The 23,517-nt window shown below is 44.2% G+C and overlaps 1 long non-coding RNA gene across 1 annotated transcript in view; it reads right to left on the reverse strand.

The window, feature by feature from the left end:
* LOC146348607 (uncharacterized) overlaps positions 1-22,399 on the reverse strand; it is a 35,353-nt gene extending 12,954 nt beyond the window's left edge. The window contains exon 1 of the long non-coding RNA XR_014790678.1: positions 22,099-22,399. This is a non-coding gene — a long non-coding RNA (uncharacterized LOC146348607). The remainder of the gene's footprint in view (positions 1-22,098) is intronic.
* Between the last annotated feature and the right edge of the window lie 1,118 nt (positions 22,400-23,517).

The following is a 23,517-nucleotide window of genomic DNA, read 5'->3' on the forward strand; positions in this document are numbered from 1 at the left end:
AATGAGCTATTTCTGTTACTGGGGCAACTAAATTGGGTTTTCACACTGCCCAACTACTTGTTTTTTTCTTGGGTCAGATTCTTATATTCAATGGCAGCCACTGCATTCTAATCCTCACAGGAACAATGTTCTCACCTTTACACTGCTATTCCTTCAAAGTTCACCTCTAATAAAGCCTAAGACATTGTTTGCGATGTGTGTTAACAAGATTCATCACTTTGAAACACCAGGGCATTTAGATTGCTCCATTTCACTGTGAAAATAAATACAAGGAATTTCAGCTTGACCTTTGACTCAGAAATGAAGTGAATTTAAACACTGGAGAATAAACAATGAGAAGGGAAGGCCTAGCCATTTAAGCAGCTAGGCTCCCTCTGACACCTCTTCCTATTTATGCATTTTGCTATTGATTGGGGTTTGGGGTTAATAGGGATCCTTTGTTCTTTTTCATAGCAAAAATCTGAATAAAAAGAATTTTATTATTATAGCAACTGAGCAGCTATTGAGGACAGGATGGCTTGGTCCAGTCTTGATTTCCTCTTCATGGCAGGCTAGTGCCTCTGCAAATGCATTATGAAGAGCACTTTCCTTTTAGCAAAGCCCTGGATAAAAGAAGGGCTTTGGAGCTCCATTTACTGATCTGAAATTTGAACAAAGACCGTTTTAAAGGAAAAATTTAAAATGTTTTCTCTTAAATTGCATATCCCAAGATTGATGGTTAGCTTGTGATACAAAATTGCTCTTTTTAGATCCTATCCTTTTTAACCAACATGAAATTAAAATTCTGGCTAACTGGACAATTATGAGCAATCAAACACCTCAAAATAATAAGACATGGATTTTAGCTTTTAAGAATCAAATTACTCAAACCTAACTAATCTTTTGAAGATAATGAATCTGAAGATTTGATCATGGAAATGATTTTTTTTTTTATTATAGCATTATTCAAGCAGTTAACCAGGGTGTGTGCACTGTAAGACAACAAGGCAGAAATAGTTGAAGTGCCGGCATGGATGGAGACATCATGATCTAAATGTCTAGGTAAACTCACACTCGTTTAGCAACCTGAATCCCAATGTTTAGAGTGGGGAAATGTAGAATTAATTCCAGGCCAAGAGGAACAAAAGTTGATGAAGAAAAGAAAACGTGTTGAAGTGTGTTGAACTAAATGCAATGCAGCTGTTCACCAAGAATCTTGCAAATTATGTTAGGGTGGCCAGGGATGAATATTACACAGAGATAACATATTGAAAAGTAGGTTATTAATGTGTGAACCACTGTAAAACAAAACTGTCTGGTTTCATTTCCACTTCTTGTGAAAGCCTGGCCATAAAACAATGCTAAACTAGAGGCAGTATAGTATATAAAGTGTTACATGCCAAGTGGGTGACCTTGGGCAAGTCCCTGTTAGCCTAAGCTATCTCATAGGCTTGTTATGAGGATAAAATGAGAAAAGTCTGTTGGAGTAGCGCTGGCAGAAGATCACACTAATAGAAAGTTTCCCCAAAGGGTTAATTTGCTTTTAGAGTGTTAGAGACATAATAGCAGGGGTCACCCAGGGTGCAGAGCTGATCAGCTCCCCTGGATACTAGCAAGGGGAGCCAAAGATGGGTGGGGTTTGGGGGGGGCTACTTTAATCAGGGCCTCTTCTTCTTATACAGAAAAAAAAAAGCCCAGGTCTCGTTTCAATGTGTTTGTCTGTGCCTTTTGCAACCAAGTAAAGTTTTCTTTGCCAGGCTTTCATTCCGTGGACTCAGTTATTCAGCCACTCTTGCTAACAAACCCCAGGTATGATACCTTGAACCTTTTAGAGTCAGGTCTATAAATACATCCATAATAGACATTATAGCAACCATTTATTTGTGCTTTCTCTGGGCTGCTTTGCAAATTACATTTTTAATGCATGCAATGTATAAATGTAAGGCGAGTGCACCACAAATGAGCAGGAAGCTCTGGTGTGTGGACTGGTCCATGAAGTCACGAAGAGTTGGAAGCGACTGAATGAACAAACAACAACATTTCATATAGATATGTGTACTTTGTCACAAGCTGCAGTCAGGCCAAGCTGAGCCATGATTTGTACTCCTTTGCAAACAAGCAGAAGTGATACCAATTAGATTTTACTTGCAAGCATGCACACATGGGATAGCAGGCTTACAATAAACCACGGGAGGCTGGTCGCTCCAAGTTCGTTGGGGCAGAGATTCCATTCTGGGTTTTAGTTACAACCACCCAGAAATCTAAAGGAGCTATCCATGGTGCTGGACCCTATCCCCCAAATGGGTCCAGCACCTGGGATAGCTCCTTTAGACTTCTGACTGGTTGTAACTAAAAACATCTGATGAACACATGAGTGACAGGTGGCACATAAACTACATGAAAGAGCACCTGCAGATACCTTCCTTAGTTAAGAATGATGGAGAAGGGAAAAATATTGGCATTCCTAGTTTTGTTGGTATTGGAGAAAACTTTTAACGGGTGCTGTTTTTCATGCAGGAAAAATGGCTATTTTGGTTTTAAGAATATAAACAGGATGAAAGAAATATGATTTTTAAAAAACTATTTTGTAAACATATTTTGGGGGAATTGCATAATGGGTTAAGGTATACAAATAGTATCTAAGGATGGATAGATAGGAAGGAAAAAGGGATACAAGCTATAAAGATTACAGGAAAAGCATTGTTTCCTTGAAAAAGACTTGAGTTTGAATCACGTGGGTAATCAAAGATATATTGTTGTTCTTTTCTACACAGATTGTACTCTCACAGGTTTTCCCCCTGAAATAGATACCAGGCAGACAGATAAATAATGTTGTAGTAGATTCTAGCTTTGGGCACAATCCTATGCAAGCTTAGGCAGAAAAAAGGCCTATAATTCTCAGCATGCCCCAGCCAGCCATGTTGGGGCATGCTGGGAATTGTAGGACTTTTTTTTCTGTCTAAACATGCATAGGATGGCATCCTTTATTTACTTGCAACTTTTCCTCCAAGGAATTTAAGGCAGAATGCATGGTTTCCCCCTTCATGTTATTCCCACAGCAGTGCTGTGAAATAGGTGAGGCTGAATGATAGTGACTGGCCCATGGTCACCCACGGAGATTCATAGCTGAGTGGAAATCTGAGCTTGGGTCTTCCCACTCTTAGTGCAACGTCCTAACCACTACACCACACTGCATACATAATATGATCATGAGCATGGGGCAGTATCCTACCATGTCAAACTACAATGCGCTAGTGTAAGGGATGTCTAGCACAACACCAATAGCATTAATTTGCGCAATGGGATTCCCCCCGTGAACCCATTGCACTAGCTAGTGCTATTGGTGTAGCACTAAAGTCCTTTACGCTAGTGCAACACAGTTTGTGTTAGCACAGTGGCATGGAGGGATACTGCCCTTTACCTTTAATGTAATCATTTAAAAATTTCAGATTTTAGAAATGTCCAACGTCCAATTTTTGGAGCAATAAAAATTGTGCTGTAGTCCTCTCTTTTTTGAGTTTCCCTTAAAAACATTTCTAAGCTTTATATTTATAAACATCCATCTGCACATCCATCAAAGAAAGCATGGAATGTTATGTTATAAAACTTCTGAGGTGGCCACATAAATAGCAAAGTACATCAGTGGATAACTATTCAACATTGCAGTACATTTCAGTAAAAACAAAGCAAAACAAGAAAGGGCTTTTAAAATATAAACAAAGTGCAATAAAAACATCATGTACAATTCAACATATCAGTAGAAACGAGCAGTCAATGCCTACCATGTGCTGTCTCCAATGACACTAGCAAGAAATGTTGAAAAAGGTCTCAATAAGGATAATATTTTGGTGCACTTCTGCATGTTTACGACATATGTGCTCTCAATCTGTCCCATGGGTTGACTTCAAAAAATAACTCCAAGTGGTGTGAGCTTATGATACCTTCTGAGAGAAAGCAAATCTGTAGCCTATTTCTTAGATGAGTCACTTCAGATTTGCCAAAAAACAGCAGAGGATCAAGCTGCACCCCCATTGTCCCCAAACCATCTCCAAAATGAACAAGTACATAAATACAATATGTGAAATAACACACTGACTGGAGAGGGCTTGATCGGCAGTTATCAAATTATAAATGCTTTTCTACACAATGCTGTTAATCAGCTGTTAAATCACTGTATCGGTTTCGTTGCAGAATTGAGATCCAAGCACTACATGAGGAGTGTTTCTTTTCCTGCTTTTCTGCTACATAACCTCTAGGTGGCACTGTGATAGTGCCACCTAGTGCAAATAGTGCAAATATGCAAGAGGAAATTGTGCTTTCTTTCACTTTCACAATTAAATGCCGCATTTTCCCTGCCTTAAAAAAAAACAAAAAAAACTTGCAGAAAATGCTGGTTAGACACAGAAGCAAAACTTGAGGGTCATGATATCATCTAAAGAACCCATAAACAACTCTGAGTAGGGAATGACAAGTGCATGATAAATGCCTCAAGTGGAAAAGCCCTAAGTGGGATCAGCAACAAAATGTTGCAGTAGAAAGTACTGCTGTTCAGGATTCCATGACACTGCATTCCACCACCACGCCTCCCTGGTTTCCTGTTTATCCCCCCACCCCCCAGTCAGTGAGCATTCCGTGGCCACCGAGCACACTCAGTCCTCACTGGGATGTTTTGGAGGGTTATATTTTTCCCCTCAAGCTTTTTGTACTCCTGCAAACCTTGTGGTTGTCCCAAGCCTGCTGAGACCTCCTTGTGCATGGGTGGTGCCATTTTGGCTACATGAGCAGCAACACTGATGGCTGAACCTTCAGAGATAGAGGAAATGATGCCTTGGCAATTAGGCATCGCTGTCGGGACCTGACTTCCCAGAGACAAAACCCAATTCACAGTAAAACCTTTTATTGCTGTAATTCCAGTGAATAGGCATATGCCTTTACAGCCCCAATAAAGATCCACAGATAACCATTCACAACATAAGACTTAGACCAGGTTCAGTTCACGGGCACCAAAACAAAGCCCCAAGCAGCCCTGGATCAAGTGGGCAGAATAAATCCCCGTAAGTTCAGAGAGTCCAAGACAATGTAGGGAAGCTTTGCAGGTTATCCTAGTGTTGTTTCTAGCAAAGTCTCCTGCTAAAGGCTCTGGCTTAAATACAGAGGAATGGACACCAAACATCAGCATCAGACATTTGATCCTGGCGGGGAACCTGCCTCTTAGGCAGTGGCTGCATCTCACAGGGTGCCTCTGCTTTGCCCTCTTTAATTGATGACCCAGTCAAGGAAACACCTTGAACCACCCTGTCCTGGAGAGACCTCCTCCTGCTGCCCTGTTCCCAGGAAGGCTCCCCTGGCTGAGAAGGAGGGGCCTCCATCAAGGCCAGGTCTCCTGGTCCTGGCTGTGGAGATAGATAGGCCATATCAGCATCCTGCATCTCAGCCCCTGGCAGCACTGAGTTCTCAGGCTCCTGGCTTCCCATGGCTGGGCCTGACTGTGCAGCATCCCCTTCTGTGCAGAATCCATGTTGGAGGCTATAGCTCCCCCTGGACTGGGGCAAGGCCTCACAATCACTTCCTTAGGACTGGTCTCTTGGATGGTTCATCTCATCTGACTGTCACCCCTGAACACTGAGTGCTCAGCTTGGGTTGAAAGGAAGGGCATAGCAAACAGCCCGCTGCTGGGTTCATCATGGTGGCTTCTTCCCACAACAACACCCACCCATATCTGGTAATGCAGCGGAGGGCAACCTCCAGCTCGCAAGCCTAATCTGATCCATGGAGGTTGCCCATCCAGCTCGCCACCTTCCAGGATTCGTCCGGGGTGTGTGTGTGGCTTGGAGGAATCCCTGCTGCTAACTCCAATCAAAGATTGGAGATAATAGCAGGGGAAGTTGGTGGGGGACTCGCCTGCATGGCACGTTCCCCACTGGGGAAGCTGCCATGCTGGGAAAGCCCCCTGACTGAGCCAGTAACTGGAGGAGTGCTCCTCCTGCCACCTGCTCAGTCCCAGCCACCTGCCCAGTCACAGTTGGGTGGCTTCACATGCCCCATGTCCACCCCCCCAATGGGAGAAGGTGCATGGCAGGCTGAGTGGTTTTGGGCCTCCTTCAGTGGTACTGAAGTGGTACTCAGTGGTACTCCTTCAGTGAAGGGCCTCCTTCAGGGCCCTTGAGCAGCAAAGCTGGTTCCTGGCAGACCCATCGGGAAGACCCCCATCTACTTTCCGTTGTCCTCCCCGCTGTAATGGGTGGGGCAAAAGACGGGAAGAACAGTCTTCTCCAATATCTCTGTGTACGAGCCATTTGGTAGCCCTGGCTGTCAGACTCTCCCATGCTTGGGTTAGAGGCAAGGGAGCAGTGGATGCTGGTGGCTCCGATGTCAGTGAGGCAGTGAATCTGCTCCGGGTTTCAGTCAGAGCCAGTCCGAACTCCAAAAGAGCTATCCAAGCTGCACCTTGGATAGCTCCTTTAGAGTTCTGACTAAAACCCGGAGCGGATTCACCTCCCCACTGACATTGGAGCCACTAGCCTGCACTGCAAGGGAGCCTGCATAGATAGAAACAACTTGAGCTCCGAGTGAGTTGCTAGGCAGCTCTCCTTACTAGAATGTCAGCAATGCTGCAGAGTTACAGGATTTGTCGCCATAATTTGTGGTGCGGGATTGCATGGCAGATGATTGGATTTGACTCTCCAACCCTTCTGGGATGCATTTTTAGTGAACACATGGAGCTCCCTTGTAACGAGTTCAAGACCCTTGGTGCATTGAGCCCAACCTCCAGCATTGCTGGAAGCTTGGCTGCACATTCTCCTTTTAGCTTAAGGTGCCAGCCACTGAAGCCAGCACCTTGCGCGTTTCTGGCAGATGTTCCTAGTTCACTGCCAAGCAGAAAAGTCCAGCAGTTCTTTGAACACCAGTCCTCTAAAATCACTTTTGTCTTTCCCAAAGTTAATGAGCAACTTCTAAAAGGCGAGGGCTGAAGCCCTTTGCCTATTTACTTGGCAGTTAGTCTCATTGAGCTGATAGAATTCAGCTCCACAGCCTGGTTTGTTTGTTTTTTTGCTTTCTCTTGAGTTGTGTTTGATCTTAAGCTGCAATTATTTTAGTATTCTCTGGGCTGGATGTTTGTTTATTATTTATTGGCATTTATTAATTTTATTGATTTTTGTTGTTCTATTATTGTACTGGGCTTTTAACATGTAAGTCGCTGTGAGAGAGTTGTGCCTTTAAAGGCGGCCTAAATTATTTCTAAACAAATGCAAGTAAATTACCGAGCTATCAAGGTTTATTTGGAAGTAAGGTAAACTCATCTGAGTGAGACTCATTTGTAGGTAAAGGATGGATGTGACTTCTAGTGACCAGGGAGAAGGGCTTCTTAGCAATCTACATCCACCTTGCACACCTCAACCCTCATGTTGTAAGGCGTATTTCTCCTTTGTTTTTGTTGTTACTCTACATGTCTATTATTCTGCAGTTTGGACAAACTATTTAACCTGTCATGTGGGGAAACTGTCTTAGGGTGCAATCCTATGCAGGTTTAGACAGAAGAAAGGCCTACAACTCCCAGCATTCACCAGCCAACATAGCTGGGGCATAGCTGGCTGGGGAATGCTGGAAATTGTAGGCCTTTTTTCTGTCTAAACCTGCATAGGATTGCACCCTTAAAGTGTAACGCACAATGGAATGTGTACCTTTTGGTCCTAATATGAGGTCCCAGCATCAGCTGTTCATGCTGAGTGTTGGGTAGGTTCCTTTAGTACCTTTCCACACTGCTATTTCTGGAGTATATACTTTGTTGTGGCTGCTTATCTCCTTTTATTACTCAAATAAAATTTCATCCTGGAGCCAAAAGTATTCCATTCTGCAAGTCTTTCTCTAAATATTTCCCTCTGTGATACTGGAGGAGATCCAATTTGTGATGGTCTCCGTCATGAGAACCAAACAAAACACTCTGGGATATCTAAGTCTGCCAGTATTGGTTGTTCTATAATCTCTGCATACAAAGCTGATCTTACAGAGCTATTGCTTCCTTTAGTACAGGGCTAGGCAACCTTTTGGGGCCCATGGGTACATTTGGCAATGTGAGAAACTGTCCTGGGCACCACCAGAAAATGGCTGACATGGGAGTTGTGGTTAGTCACAAAGGACAAGTAACCTGCCCCAAAGACTGAGTACAAGGCAGAGATGAGGTCTGAGCTGCAGCACACTAAACAATTCATGTGAACTCACAGTGTTCAGCACCAACAGAACACTATTTCGCAGAAGGCAAATCCCCCCCCGCCAACTCATTCCCCCATCTCCTTTTCTCTCTCACTCTGGATTCCGACCTCCCTCTTTTTTTACTGGCTGGGCACAATGCAGAGGAAAGCCTTGGCCTCCAGCTGCACACCCGCTTCATTTCCTAAGAATGTCTCTGAGCCCCATATGTGGCCCAAAGGGATTCATGGGAAATGAAGAGGGCAGTGGCAAAGTGGAGACCCTCACTTTGTTTTGAACCAATCCCAGTTCCTGGTAAGAATATTGGATAATTTTAAAATAAAGAAGTAAAAAGTGGGGGGTTGAGACACCTCAGTGGGCACAAAGAAAGGTGTCTGGGGGCATACTGGTGCCCATGAGTACCCTGTTTCCTACCCCTGCTATAATTACAGAACAGAAACCAAATACCAGAATGAGAGAGATTTCTCATTCCATGAGCTGTACATAGGGATGTCATGCTCACAAGTGCTCAAGAGCGGGATGGAGTCCGATGGACTCCCCCCGCTCAGCCCCTTGGACACTGCTTGTGACACTTGTGGATGTGTTCGCCGAGAACCATGCAGCCTGGGAGTGTCCCACAGCTGTCCACTCCTCGATATGAGCCACCATTTTTACATAAGATGGTGGCCCCATAATTTCCATATTTTGAATGTTGCACAAAATGGTGGCTGTACAGTGCCATCTCAACAACATCAGAGGCATAAAGGGCCCCTTTATGCCTCTAACGTTGCAGAGATGGCCCTGTACAGTTGTCATTTTGCACAACATTGAAAATATGTAAATTACAGAGCTGCCATCTTGTGTAAAAATAGTGGCTTTCATTGAGAAGCAGGCAGCTGCGGGGTACTCCTGGACCACTTGCGAGGCCTGGCAAGTGAGGGTGGGCAGCGGCGACTTGGTGAGTGCCCGCCAAGTACAGGTGTGGGTGAGTCTATCCCTCCCTAGCTGTGCTACAGACCACAAAACTGCTTTGTCCTTCCTCAGCCACCCCTGCTTTGAATTACTTTGGAGAAAAGAACCCCCAAATATAGATTCTTGGCTTCTCATGCACTTTACTAAAACAAAATGGAGAGCACAAATATTTGTTGTCTGGTTTGCCAAGAAATGTGAAAATATCTGATTTCAGGCAATGCCGAATGTGAGCGTAACTATCCACCACAACCCCAAGATCCCTGTCCTGGTCAGTTACCACCAGCTCAGACTCCATCAGTGGATTAGGATTTTTTTTGTCCCCAATGTGCATCACTTTACATTGAACTGCAGCTTACAATGAACTGCAGTTGCCATTTTAATGCCCATTCCTCCAGTTTGTAGAGACCCTTTTGAAGCTTTTCACTGTCCCAATTTGTTTTAACCACCCTAAATGTTTTGATATCACTAGCAAATATCACTTAAATAGGGAAATAGAATGGCATAACTCTAGTGATTAGGTACAAATTTTATACATCTTAGCAATGAGTTCAAATAGAATCTAGATCAACTCATCGCTAAGGTGTAAAAGATTTGTATTATAGATGTAAAATGTAGCTGCTGTACCTCTTAGTACACACCGGGTGATGATATGCCTTTTGCCACCAGATCAGAACTCACAAATTAAAGTGAATTCTAGATATTATCTGAATCAGAATGACAGGAAGGTTGGCCTGGTCCTGGATAGCTGTTGTGCAATCAGCCCTACTCACCTTGTCTGGAAGCAAAAATCACTCACTATTCATTCATTCATTCATTCATTCATTCATTCACGAATCACCAGTGATCTATATTGCTACTGACTAGGGGTGAACTGCAGGCCTCAGTACAGCTATGAATCACAATGGCAAACCCAGATACATAGAAACAGCTCTGAGAATGAAATCTGGCAGGACTGGATTCACTGAAGTCTATAGTGCTAATTGATGGCACCACTAAATGGGGCAGAAGCTAGCCTGAGTAGCAGTTATTGGGAGGGTTCACATGTAATTAGGGATGTTGGAGACATCCATTTGGGGGTGGAGTTTGACAGGTTTTCCTAGTCTAGGCCCCCCAGACTTTGTTTCGATTCCTGCTACAGCACCAGACTGAATCTGCATCAAGTTGGGCCAGTTTGTGGGTTTTCCAGGAATTTTGCGCACGGGGGGAGGTTCTGCAATTTGTGCAAATTTCTGAGTAATTTGTGCAAATTATGGCTGAATTTGCATAATTTGTATGAATTCGGCCATAATGTATGTGAATTGCTCAGAAATTTGCACAAATGGCAGAACCTTAAAAAAACGCACAAAAAAAGTTCCCGGAGTTTGGGGAATAGCCCATAGCTTGGCTCGCAGACACAAAGCAAGTCGTACATGCCACAGAACTCCACTGAGCCAAAAAAAGGACTGGATTTCCCAGTGATGGATATCTCTTCATGTAACCCTAAACCATAGTTTGGTGTCATAAGGACAAGCCACAGTGAGCCTCAGGCTGGCACCCTCCTCCTTTCCTTCTCCTCTGGTGTGGCTATGAGAAGGTCAGAAGTCTAATCTGTGGTTAATCTATTTATTCATGATTAAATTTATATACTACCCAGCTGACAAAAGTCCTCGGGACAGTTTACAAACAATAAGATAACAAGCAAAACAATAACCCAGCTGATGAAAATATCAAAATATCAAGATATTAAGAGCATTAAAATATTAAAGAAACAGTAGTACAACTCATAATGAAAACAACTAATTTGTTTTGAAATTTGAAAGATCAGGATTGTAGTTGGGGGGTACTAGATCCATCACTGTCACTGGAAGCCCAAGTGGCCATGGCGGCTTGGAGTGCCTTTTACCAGCTTCAGCTGGTTCACCAACTATGGCCTCTCCTGGACAGGGATAGCTTGACCACGGTGGTATAGGCACTAGTAACCTCAAGTAACCTCAAGACTGGATTACCGCAACGTGCTCTATGTGGGGCTGCCCTTAAGGCTGCTCTGGACGCTGGAGCTAGTGCAGAACACAGCAGATTGGCTGTTGTCTGGAGCTGCCCCTTTTCAGCATGTAACTCCATTTCTGAGGAACTGCACTGGCTGCCTATTCACCACTGGGCCAGGTTTAAGGTTCTAGTAGTAGTGTACAAAGCCCTAAACAACTTGGGACCAGGATACCTGAGAGAGCACCTTCTCCCTTACTAACCTGCCTGGTCACTAAGGTCACCAGAGGGCATGCTTCTGGTGGTTCCACATGGACCTATGGCCCGATTGAAGTCCACCAGGAGAAGAGCTTTTAGTGTGGTGGCCCCCTTTCTTTGGAACTCCCTGCCCCTGGAGGTCAGGCAGGCGCCAACACTGGTTTGCTTCTGGTGCCTCCTGAAAACAGCACTGTTCCAGGAGGCATTCCTTAACTGACCAGCCATGGTTCTTATTGGCATTCTGTTTTTTAAAAGCATAATTTTAATGTGATCTTTTAATGTTTTTATCCTTTTACTATTTTACCTTTTATGTTCACTGCTCCAAAAATCTGTTTTAGATATGGAGCGGTATACAAATATTGTAAATACATACATAAATAAACTAATTAAAGATTAAATGCCTGCTGGAAGTCTTAGCTTGGCATCTAAATGTGTATCATGAAGACACCAGGCAGATCTCTCTGGGAAGGGCATGTCACAGATGGTGCGGGGGGGGGGGACCACAGAGAAGGCTTTTTCACTAGTAGCCCCCCACTGCACCTTTGTGGACAGTGGGATTTAGAGAAGAACCTATGAAGACAATCTTCACAGTTGGCAGAAACAGATGGGAGGAGGCCCTCCTTTAGCTAGACTAGTCCTAAGCTGTTTAGCACAGGGGTAGAGACCCTCTTTCATCCCATGGGCTGAATTCACTTTTGGAGATGCCAAAGGCAAAAGGGGTGGGTCCCCAAGTATCAGCATATTTTATCTTACAACTCTTACTGGCAGTAACTAAGCCTTAAGAGACACATTTCAGCCTTTTAGAATGGGGAGGAATCTGTGCAAAACCTGAGAAACCACCAAATGATTGGTGGCTGGGAGAAAGGGGTGGGGCCACGGAAAGGGGGCATGGCTATTTGAGGAATCCTGGAGGGTGGATTGGGACCCTGGGCAGGCCAGATTTGGCCCATGGGCCTGAGGCATGACACTTTTGGTTTAGGGCTGAGAAACTGACTGGCAACTGGTGTAATTGATGCATCACTGTAACACACATTAACGCCATTTGAAAACGCCAGTCCCAGTAAGCAACCTTGCTGCTCTATTCTGCACTAACTGAAGTTTCTGGACTGTCTTCAGAGGCAGCCCACGTATACTTCATTGCAATAATCCAGTTGGGAGGTATGCATGGATAAACTTAACTATGGTTTGTTGAAACAAGTCAGCTTCTTAAACTACCATTTTAAATTGGCTTGTTTCAACAAACCGCAGTCAAGATTATCCAGTTTTTCGAGTTCGGATAATACAGCAAGCTGTGGTTAGTCTAAAACAGAAGTGGGAGCTTCTGAACTGCTTCTCACAGCTGATCCAAGGAGAAGGCAGGGAGGGGGAGCATGTGAGCCTGAGGCTCACCTAGTCTTATTCTCATAACAATTAAACGATGGTTTATTGTTATGTCCAAACCAGCCCATTGAGAAACATTCCTCATCTGAAGTTACTGCAAGCAAGCCAAGATACCAAGCAGAAAACAGCTTCTTTCAGGAGAGTATAAACAAATAATCCAGAGGTGAAGAAAACCTGGAAAACAATGAAATCAACTCAAGTCAGTTTCATTCAGCCCTGTATTAATTTCTTCCAGCACCTGAAATAATAAAGCAATCCAAAGTAGTGTATTACGTTACAAGGAAATGGCAGGCACTTGAACGTGAGGTTTAAGAGCAGGGGATGTATCTCGTAAAGTACCCATAGGGAACGTGCAAGTTGAATGACTAAACCCAGCAGCACACAGCATCATAATTTTCATGAGTGGGCAGAGGACAGCCCTGTAGAAGCAGGGCCAGATGTTTAGAAATCTTGCACGTGCATTAATTTTGCAGCTTGTTGGGACAGGCAGCAGGGAAACGTGTTATGGGGATTCCTCCTCCATTTCACAGAACAGGAAGGAAGGATTGGATTGTATTTATGTTCTCTCTCTCTCTCTCTCTCCGAATTGGATGCACAGACAGCAAATCAACTTCCCTCCAACAGGCAAAACAGCAGGAATGGATTAAAAATCATGCTAAATATTAGGGGTGTGCACTGACTACAAGATTTGGTTCAGATCCCAATTCAGCAATTTGGAAAACAGTCTGATTCACCTTGGACCTATTTGGAGGCTGCCTGATTTGACTTGGGGCCGAAACTGAATCTTGATTCAGAAATCCAAAACTTTGTGCCTCCCATTGACTATCATTGGAAATCAACAAACAACTATAACTCTTTTGCTGTTTGACAGAATGGGATGAATTTTTCAGGCAGATTCTGCCAAATAGGTGCAAGGGGGTTGTGCCTTTAGATTTAGATTTTTTTTTTTTTAAGTGCACTGGCATTAACTTTTTTATTTCTTGGCAGAATTGTATGGAAATTTCAGACATAGTTGCTCCCTTGGATGAGATCAAGTCTGCCATGTTTCAGATGAATAGGTGCAGGGACTTTTGTGTAAGAGCAGCATTTACAGTATGGGTCCCCCCTGCCCAAACATATTTATTTATTTATTTAATTAATTTATTTCATTTCTATACTGCCCAATAGCCGAAGCTCTAAACATATGCACTTATCCCCTTGAATTTTTGTTGGTAAGAAAATAGTATACAGCATAGAGGTGGGCCTAACTAAAACCTGCAATATTTTAGGGATGGCGGAGTTCTCCCCGAATCTTCGGGAGGCCGAGCGCCGAGGCATTCGGCCCCCCGAAAGTGTTGGGGAAATTCTCCGCCGGCCCCCCACCCCCCCGGGATGGGACTTACCTTCATCAAATGTCCCTCTTGGCGGTGGGTCCCGGCGGTGGTTCGGCGGTGTTTTGTCGGGGGCGGAGGCGGCGTCCGGTCTCCCAACCGGCTGCCACCGCCACCATTACAAAATAAAAAAGTAAGTAAAAACAAACAAACACACACCCGTGATAGGCTACGTGACGATTTACGTAGCCTATCACGGCTAGATTTCCTAAGTCAGCCGTGATAGGCTACGTAAATCATCACGTAGCCTATCATGGGTGACTTTGGGGGAAAAAAAAGCACGTACGCAAATGGCGGCAGCCCATGGGCACCGCCATTTGCGTTCCTTATTTTGGTACGTCTAGTCTACGTAAAGATTTACGTAGACTACGGCGAAAATAAGGGAATGCTATTTGCGTTGCCCTTACTTTCACCGTAGTCTACGTAAATCTTTATGTAGACTAGACGTGCCAAAATAAGGAATGCAAATGGCGGCGCCCATGGGCTGCCGCCATTTGCGTATGCGCTTTTTTTTTAAATAAAAAAAATGCCGCCACCATTTGCGTCCCTGCTAGCCAGCGGCCGGATGTCCGGCCGCTGGCGGAGCTGGCCGGCGGCTCCACAGAATCTCTGCGGAGCGGAGCTGGCCAGCCAGGATTCGGGGGAAGGGACGGAGCGCCTCCCGCCCAGCATCAGCATAATCCGCAAACAGGTAAGTGACTTTCGTACATCCCTATCAGGAGGCAGCAACTCAATCCATCCCAAAGAAAAAGAAATGCAAGAAAGCAAAGTGGATGTCTGATGAGGCTTTACAAGTAGCTGAGGAAAGAAGGGAAGCGAAAAGCAAGGGAGAAAGGGGAAGATATATCCAACTGAATGCAGAGTTCCAGAGAATAGCAAGGAGAGACAGGAAGGCCTTCTTAAACGAACAATGCAAAGAAATTGAGGAAAACAATAGAATGGGAAAGACTAGAGATCTTTTCAAGAAAATCGGAGATATCAAGGTAACGTTTTGTGCAAAGATGGGCATGATAAAGGACAAAGAAGGCAGGGACCTAACAGAAGCAGAGGAGATTAAGAAGAGGTGGAAAGAATACACAGAAGAACTATACAGGAAAGATCTGAATGTCCCTGATAGCCATGATAGTGCGGCCACTGAACTTGAGCTGGACATCCTAGAGAGTGAAGTCAAGTGGGTCTTACGAAGCATTACTAACAACAAAGCTAGCGGAGATGACAATATTCGAGCTGAGCTATTTAAAATCCTAAAAGATGATGCTGTTAAAGTGCTGCACTCAATATGCCAACACATTTGGAATACTCAACAGTGGCCACAAGACTGGAAAAGGTCAGTTTACATTCCAATTCCAAAGAAGGGCAATGCCAAAGAATGTTCAAACTACCGCACAATTGCGCTCATTTCACATGCCAGCAAGGTTATGCTCAAAATCCTACAAGCTAGGCTTCAGCAATATGTGAACTGAGAACTACTGGAAGTACAAGCTGGGTTTCGAAGAGGAAGAGGAACTAGAGATCAAATCGCCAACATTCGCTGGATCATGGAGAAAGCAAGAGAATTCCAGAGAAGCGTCTATTTCTGCTTCATTGACTCCGCTAAAGCCTTTGTTTGTGTGGATCACAACAAACTGTGGGAAATTCTGAAAGAGATGGGAGTACCAGACCACCTTACCTGTCTCCTGAGAAACCTGTACAAGAGTCAAGAAGCAACAGTAAGAACCGGACATGGAACAACCGATTGGTTCAAAATTGGGAAAGGAGTACAACAAGGCTGCATCTTGTCGCCCTGCTTATTTAACTTATATGCAGAGTACATCATGAGAAATGCTGGGTTGGATGAATCACAGGTCAGAATTAAGATTGCCGGGAGAATTATCAACAACCTCAGATATGCAGACGACACCACCCTAATGGCAGAAAGCGAAGAGGATCTAAAAAGCCTCTTGCTGAGGGTGAAAGCAGGGAGTGCAAAAGCTGGTTTGAAACTCAACATTAAAAAAACAAAGATCATGGCATCTGGCCCCATCACTTCCTGGCATATAGAAGGGGAAGAAATGGAAGCAGTGACAGATTTTATTTCCCTGGGCTCCAAGATCACCACAGACGGTGACTGTAGCCATGAAATTAAAAGACGCTTGCTCCTTGGGAGGAAAGCTATGGCAAACCTAGACAGCATAGTAAGAAGCAGAGACATCACTTTGCCAACAAAGGTCCGTATATTCAAAGCTATGGTTTTCCCATTGGTAACATATGGCTGTGAGAACAAGACTATAAGGAAGGCTGAGCGCCGAAGAATTGATGTTTTCGAACTGTGGTGCTGGAGAAGACTCTTACGAGTCCCCTGGCTGCAAGGAGGTGAAATCAGTCCATCCTAAAGGAAATCAACCCTGACTGCTCATTGGAAGGACAGATACTGAAGCTGAAGCTCAAATATTTTGGATACCTAATGCGAAGAGAAGAGTCACTGGAAAAGACCCTGATGCTGGGAAAGATTGAAGGCAAAAGGAGAAGGGACAGCAGAGGATGAGATGGCTAGATAGCATCACCGATGCGATGAATACGAACTTGAGCACACTCCAGGAGAGAGCGGAGGACAGGAAGGCCTGGCGTGCTATGGTCCATGGGGTCACGAAGAGTCAGACACGACTTAACGACTGAACAACAACAAAAAATAAACTTATCCATCTGAATTGATAAAATGGATGATAAGGTGGTAAGATAGATATTGGGTTTGACTCAACATATGATTGTCCTGGTGTAAATTTTAGTACCTTATGTATTTATTTGTCATATGTCAAATATATAGCATGAGGTAGTGGATCAGTCTAAGTATCTTGGCCCTAGATCCCATGGACAGAACTGATAATAAATATGCACTCAAAATGAAATGAGATGGTGGAGACCGCATACTCTGTGACCTTGACATTAAAGTACTTTCTTCCAGACACACAGCTTGGATGCAGGAGGGTTTAATGTCCCTGGGGAAAACAGGGCAGGCTAAAAAAGACAGTGGCTAAGCCTTAGAGAACTTTGAAGACAAAAAAGGTTTTTTGATGAAGTAAAATTAAGGACATTTTGAAATAGAAATACTTTGTGGTTTTCTGGCTTGAGTGGAGAAAAGACAATCTGGAGACCCTGGTTTTTGTTCCTGCATTTGTTAATTGATGTGGTCACCACAGAGTGTGTACTCTGCTTCTTATGCTTAAATTCTTTATCTGGACACTGAGAGGGTAAGAACCCACATTTCCAAAATGATGACATGTGTACTCTGAATATTCAGGAAAGGGATGTGTGTATGTGTGTGTCAAAGTAACTTGCAGCTCATCCATTACATTTATGCAGTCATCCTGGAGTATTTGAATAAGTTATTTTCCCTTCAACTAAGTGACTGTACACTTCCTATTTCAGCTAGCATTTTTCCCAGTTTTGAGCAATTGCTGCCTTCACTAAATTACACAGGATAGTATGCAGCCATACTGTGAAATTTCCAGAGGGGTAGCTGTGTTAGTTTGTTGCAACAAAAACGAGGAATCTTGTGGCACCTTAAAGTCTAACACATTTATTCTGGCATAAGCTTTCGTGAAACACTGTCCCCTTCATCAGATGCACTGCTGAAGTGGACAGTGTCCATGAACAGTGGTGTAGTGGAGTTAGGGCATGCATTGTCGAAGCACTGGGGCTTCTTGATTAGCAGTGTTGATGTTTTGTTTGTTTGTTTGTTTGTTTGTTTAATTCCTATACCACTCAATAGCTGAAGCTCTCTGGGAGGTTCACAACAAGTAAAACCACAAAATACACCATAAAATACAATATAAAATGTAAACTTTTAAAACGACTGTGTAAAAGTACAGCCCAGAATAAAATCTAGTAGCAATGCAGAGATTTAAAATACAATAACAAATTTAAAACAACAGAGCTAAAAGACTAAAATTCCTGGGAAAATAAAAAAGTCTTCACCTGGCACCAGAAAGATCAAAGAGCATACTGTAGGCTCCAGGCAAGCCTCTCTAGGAAGCTCATTCCACAAACGGGGTGCCACAACAGAAAAGGCCATCTTCTTCATAGCCACCCACCTCACTTCCTTTGGCAGGAGCTCCCAGAGAAGGACTGCTGAAGCTGATCTTAGGGTCCGGGCAGGTGTATACGGGTGGAGACAATGCTTCAGGTAACCTGGTCCCAACCCATTTAGGGCTTTGAATGTTAATACCAGCACTTTGAAATGGGCCTGGAAATGGTGATGTCATTTGTCACCCCCCACCCCCTGCTTCCCTGTTCCTTCCAGCTTTAGCTGTAATCCTCACAGTAGCTGGGGGTGGAGGGGGGATGGATTTTCCCAGCAAGAATATATAGTTATCAGCTATCCCTGTTGTCATGGACAGTATTTTGGGAACACATCATCTGCCACTCCCTCAGACTTCCCTGTTCCTTGTGAATTTAGCTGTAATCCTCACAGGAATTTATAACCACCAGGAGCTCTCCGATGACCTCAGTGACCAGTGGTTTGACTTCGTATAAGGCAGCTCCCTAAGCAACATTTTGCCCACAGATCCCATGTCAAGGGGTGAATAAAACACCCAGTGACCTTTCCATCAGTCCCTACTGGGGAGCCTACTGTAACCCCTGCCATTGCTGTTCAAGGTTTCTGTAGAAGTCAGCATTGCCACCACTCCCCAAGTATTTTGTTTTGCAAGGCAGGTCTGCGCATTCCTTGCTTCACAAGGCTGATCTTGAAAGCAAGGGCAAAGGGCATCCCAGGAGGGCCACAGCTCAGGAACAGAGCACCTGCTTCGCCTGCAGAAGGCCCCAGGTCCAATCCCCAGCTTTCCAGGTAGGGCTAGGACAGAATCAGTGGAGGCTGGTGGCTCCAATGCCAGTGGGCGAGTGAATCCGCTCCAGGTCTTAGTCAGAACTCTAAAGGAGCTCACATCCTGCTTGTGGGCTCCTGGTTGACAGCTGGTTGGACACTGTGTGACCAGAATGCTGGACTCGATGGACCCTGGGTCTGATCCAGCAGGGCTCTTCTTATGTTCTTAGCGATCCAAGGTGCTTTGCACCTTCGATAGCTCCCTTAGAGTTCTGACTGGAATCCTGAGCGGATTCACTGCCCACTGGCATCAGAGTCTCCACTGGAAAGAATCCTGCCCCAAACTCTGGAGAGTTGTTGCCATTCACTGTCAACAATACTAGGCTGGATGGACCTAGGGTCTGACTCAGCATAAAGCAGCTTCCTATGTTCCATCTTGTTTTTATTTATTTATTTATTTATTGCATTTATACCCCGCCTTTCTCCCTCTCGCAAGGAACTCAAGGCGGCTTACATTATCCTCCTCCTCACCATTGTATCCTCACAACAACAACCCTGTGAGGCAGGTTGGGCTGAGAGTCTGTGACTGGCCCAAAGTCACCCAGTGAGCTTCCATGGCCAAGTGGGGACTAGAACCCGGATCTCCCGGCTCCCAGTCCGTCACTCTCACCACTACACTACACTGGCTCCTAGCCAGTGCACTGCAGTCACCGCAGCTCACACTCCATTGCTGCCTGGCTGTCCCTTCACTGCCTTATTTCATGTTGTCCTCACTTTATGGTACTTTTTGTGCTGTGCTGGAAACATTCCTATTTTTTTTCCACCCCCCTCCTCCTTTCCTCAGGGCCAAGGTCCTCAGCGCAGAATGAACTGGGTATAATTTTAAAAATCCATGCCATTGTTTTTGTTTTTATTTTTTTCCATAAGACTCTGTTCTCCCCCTGCCCCCCCGTCCCCTTTCTCAAACCGGCAGTGGGTCAATTAATGTGTTTTTCATCTGCTCAAGTCAATCTAAAGTCATTTTTTAAATGTTTTTCCTGGTGATGCTGTAAAATAGGCAGTAAATAACAGATTGTCTTCTATTCCAGCTTGGCAGGAGTATACTGGAACAACATCAGCAAGTGGCCACAAAAGCGTTTAAAATATTGAATAATTGTCAGCTCAGAAGTAAGTCCCATTACTCAATAGGACTTACTTCCAAGTAGATATGCATAGGAATGCACTTGACAAATCGGGTGCAGTCCTACAACAGAAAAAAAAACCCTTCAACTCCCAGCACTGCTGGTTGGGGAATGTGGGAGCTGTAGGACTTTTTTCTATCCGAACATGCATAGCATTGCACCTTGAGGGCTGCAAACATGAGGATGCAATCATATGCATGCTTACCTGAGAGTAAGCCCCATTGAACTCAGATCTGCCTCACATCTGCAGGCTTTGATTGCTCAGACTGAAATTACATCACAAGTAAAATATGTACTCTGGGTGATGGTGTTGGCGATGTTCCATTCCTCCTCACCACCTGACAGTTTGTAATCATGTCCTTAAAATGTTATTCCTCTGCGTGTTGAAAAACGTTTGCCTTCTGTACTTCGGAAGAAAAGCGTGGCATATGTAAGCTCCTCTACAGACTGTGATGTGTCATCAGTACAAAGGACCGATAAGGGTTTCTAAGCCCATTTGGCTGAAAGCTTTTTGAAGACCCCGTGTGCTTAGAAAACTTCCCCACCTTTTTAAAAAAAACACTATACTTTCTTTAGGGCAGGGGTGGGGAACCTCTTCCAGACCAAGGGCCAAATTCAGTTTTGGAGAAGCTCTTGGGGCTGCAACACAATGGTGGGCAGGGCTGAAAGCAAAGGGGGAGGGCTGAAGGCAAAAGGGGTGAGGCTAAAAATACAAGAATAACCAGCATATGCTAGCTTGGAGCCCTTGGTGCCCAGTAACTAAGCCTTAGGAAAGGCATTTCAAGCTTTTAGAATTGGGGGAAACATTGCATAAAAGCCAGGAAATCACCAAACTAGTGGTGACTGGGGGGAAAGGGACTGGGGTGTGGACATCTGGGGAACCCCAGAGGGCCAGACTGGAACCATAGGAGGGCTGGATTTGGCTCCTGGGCCTGAGGTTCCCCATCCCTGCTTTGTGGTGGTGGGTGGGTTGCAATATGTTAGGCTTAAATCCAACATTGCACAAGCAGACTTCCCCTTGCTGTCCTTCCCATTGCAGTCCTCTGCACACCTCCCAAATCTGTTCTAGAGGGCCTCCCAACCCTGTGGAGCAAATTTGGGGAGTGTGTGGAGGGTTGCAGGGGTAAGGGGGAAACCATTCCACCAGCTGTAGGTGTTCCTCTGGTGGATGGCCAGAGTTGGATACAACTCTTAGTATTTCGTTTCATAAAGTGTGGTCATTTCACCTGAAATGGAAACCCCATGTGGTCACAGAGTGCGACGCAAAAAGATAAACTGTTAAACTTGAACAAGTGTCCCAAGTGTCAAATGCCAGTTCAGCCTTTAATTTAGTGGGTGGCTTACGCAAGTCATTTTGAGCTTTTCTACATGAGGCTGTTAATGACTGTATATACTTCTAGTTTCATCGCAGAATTGAGATCCGAGCTCTACACAAAGAGCTTTTTCTTTCCTGCTCTGCTACATAACCTCTAGGTGGAGCTGTGCTATGGTGTAATAGTGCAAATACACCAGTAGAAACAGCACTTTCAGAAATAATACTCCATTTTCCTCATTCTAAAAAAAACAACCCTGGGAAAGTGCTCTGAAAAAACAGAAGCAAAATTGGAGGATCATGATGTTGTCTAAACATCCCATAAACAACTATGAGTTGTTTACGAGTGCACAATAAGTGCCTTGTGTAGGAAAGCTCTTTCTCTCACTATCAGTTCTCCACCTGTAACATTAAAAATGCAGGAACAAATGAAATTAAAAAACAAACTATAAAAGTAATTGTATGTTAAATATTAAGAGATGTTTGTTATCTGCAATAATAACAATAATAATGATCAGACATTTTATTTAGCTCCTGCCTCCTGCTAAATTCATTTGCAAGGTTTGCCAAATCATTCAGGGCTTTGGATTTGAACGGAGTTGTCTAAATTTGATGGAGATGAGCTTGGCTGTGTGTATTTATCGCATCTCTACTTGAACTGATGCAAAAGTTTCTTCCAGAGTTATTGGTACTTACCTGTGGGTATGTCCAGATGGAAGGCCCCCTCACTAACAATCAAAAGGCTATTCCCTCTTCTCTTCCTTAACAGTTCTTTTCCAGTATGAAAAATGAAGAAGTGGTGGGAAAAGACTGAGGACTACAAATTGAAGATGTCATCCTCGGGACCCCCCGTAAAGTTCCGTGAATAAGGCAGTGCAATCACACTGTCTGATTCATGCAATAAAAGCATTGCCTGAAAGCAGCACCCTGTGCATTTCTGGGCATGAGGCAGATTTTATGTATGAAAGTGGAAGTGAATCTGCTATTGATTCATTCTAAATTTTTGTTTCTGTGAACCGGTGCAATCAGACATCAAAGTACAGTTGATTGTTCCATTGCTACCTTTAAAGAAATAGAGTAATCCCTCTGGGGTTTATTGTGTTTGGCTCCAGACCTTTTGCTTTGAGTGAACTAGGGTAAACTTCAGTCTCCTCCATCAGCTCAAAGAATGAAGGCTTGGTGCCACAAAGTCAATAAACATCCTAATCCAGAAGAAAGCTTTTCCATGGACTCTGCTGGCTTCCCCACATGCTGATGGTTCAACAACACCAGTCAACAATGTTTTCTTTAAAGCTGATGTTCCCCCCCCCCTCTCATGTGCAGAATACTTATTCTCATCAGTTGTCTTCCTTTGGGTTGAATCCCTCCCATTGCTACTTATCAGAAAAGTGATTCTGTGAATAGCAAATAGCGATGCCACATTTTCTTCTTGGATCCTTTATTTGATAGAATGTTCACTTCTAATTAGCGCTGGGTTGAAAATATCTCTTGGCTAATACATTGCTCCAGCTGAATGTTGCTGCAGAAATTGGCAAATGGATCTCTGTACCTTCTAGCTGGAAACCATGGTGCTTTTCACACATTCAGGGGTTGCTTGGGATGGTGTGTTCAGCAACTAGTGTTTTTAATCTTCACATGTAGTTCTGGATGGGGGCAAGGGGGGGTGCAGATTGTTTTAGATTAGTGTTGATTGGCCTGACTCCTTTGCGGGTGGGGTGGGGGCAAACACTGAAGAAGGCCATTAGCAGGCAAGAATCCTGTCTTGCGAGTTTGCAGGCAGGCCTTTGTCTTACATCTCCCTATAATCTTGGGTCCTGAACTGTATACAATATCTCAGTTCTCTCCTAAAGGGGCCTACCCAGATCTTATGCCACAGAAGAGGAAATGATTTGAGTGTGCAGTGTAACAGTTGCAGCTGTGTTGATTCACTGGCATGCTCACAATTTTTGCTTTTCTGAAAGCTGAAAGTAGTAAGATAAATGTGATGTGGTGGTGGTTTGTTGATTCATTCTCACAGCTCTCTTACCATGAGGCAGATGAATATTTTGTAGCGTTTTCCTTGATGGGCTAGTCCAGCTCAGATATGAAAACCAGGGGAAGGGCCAGAGCTCAGTG

This window comes from Heloderma suspectum, chromosome 4 (genome assembly GCF_057233095.1).
Source record: "Heloderma suspectum isolate Gila_16-S chromosome 4, 16-S_ref, whole genome shotgun sequence".
Classification (NCBI taxonomy): Eukaryota; Metazoa; Chordata; class Lepidosauria; order Squamata; family Helodermatidae; genus Heloderma; species Heloderma suspectum.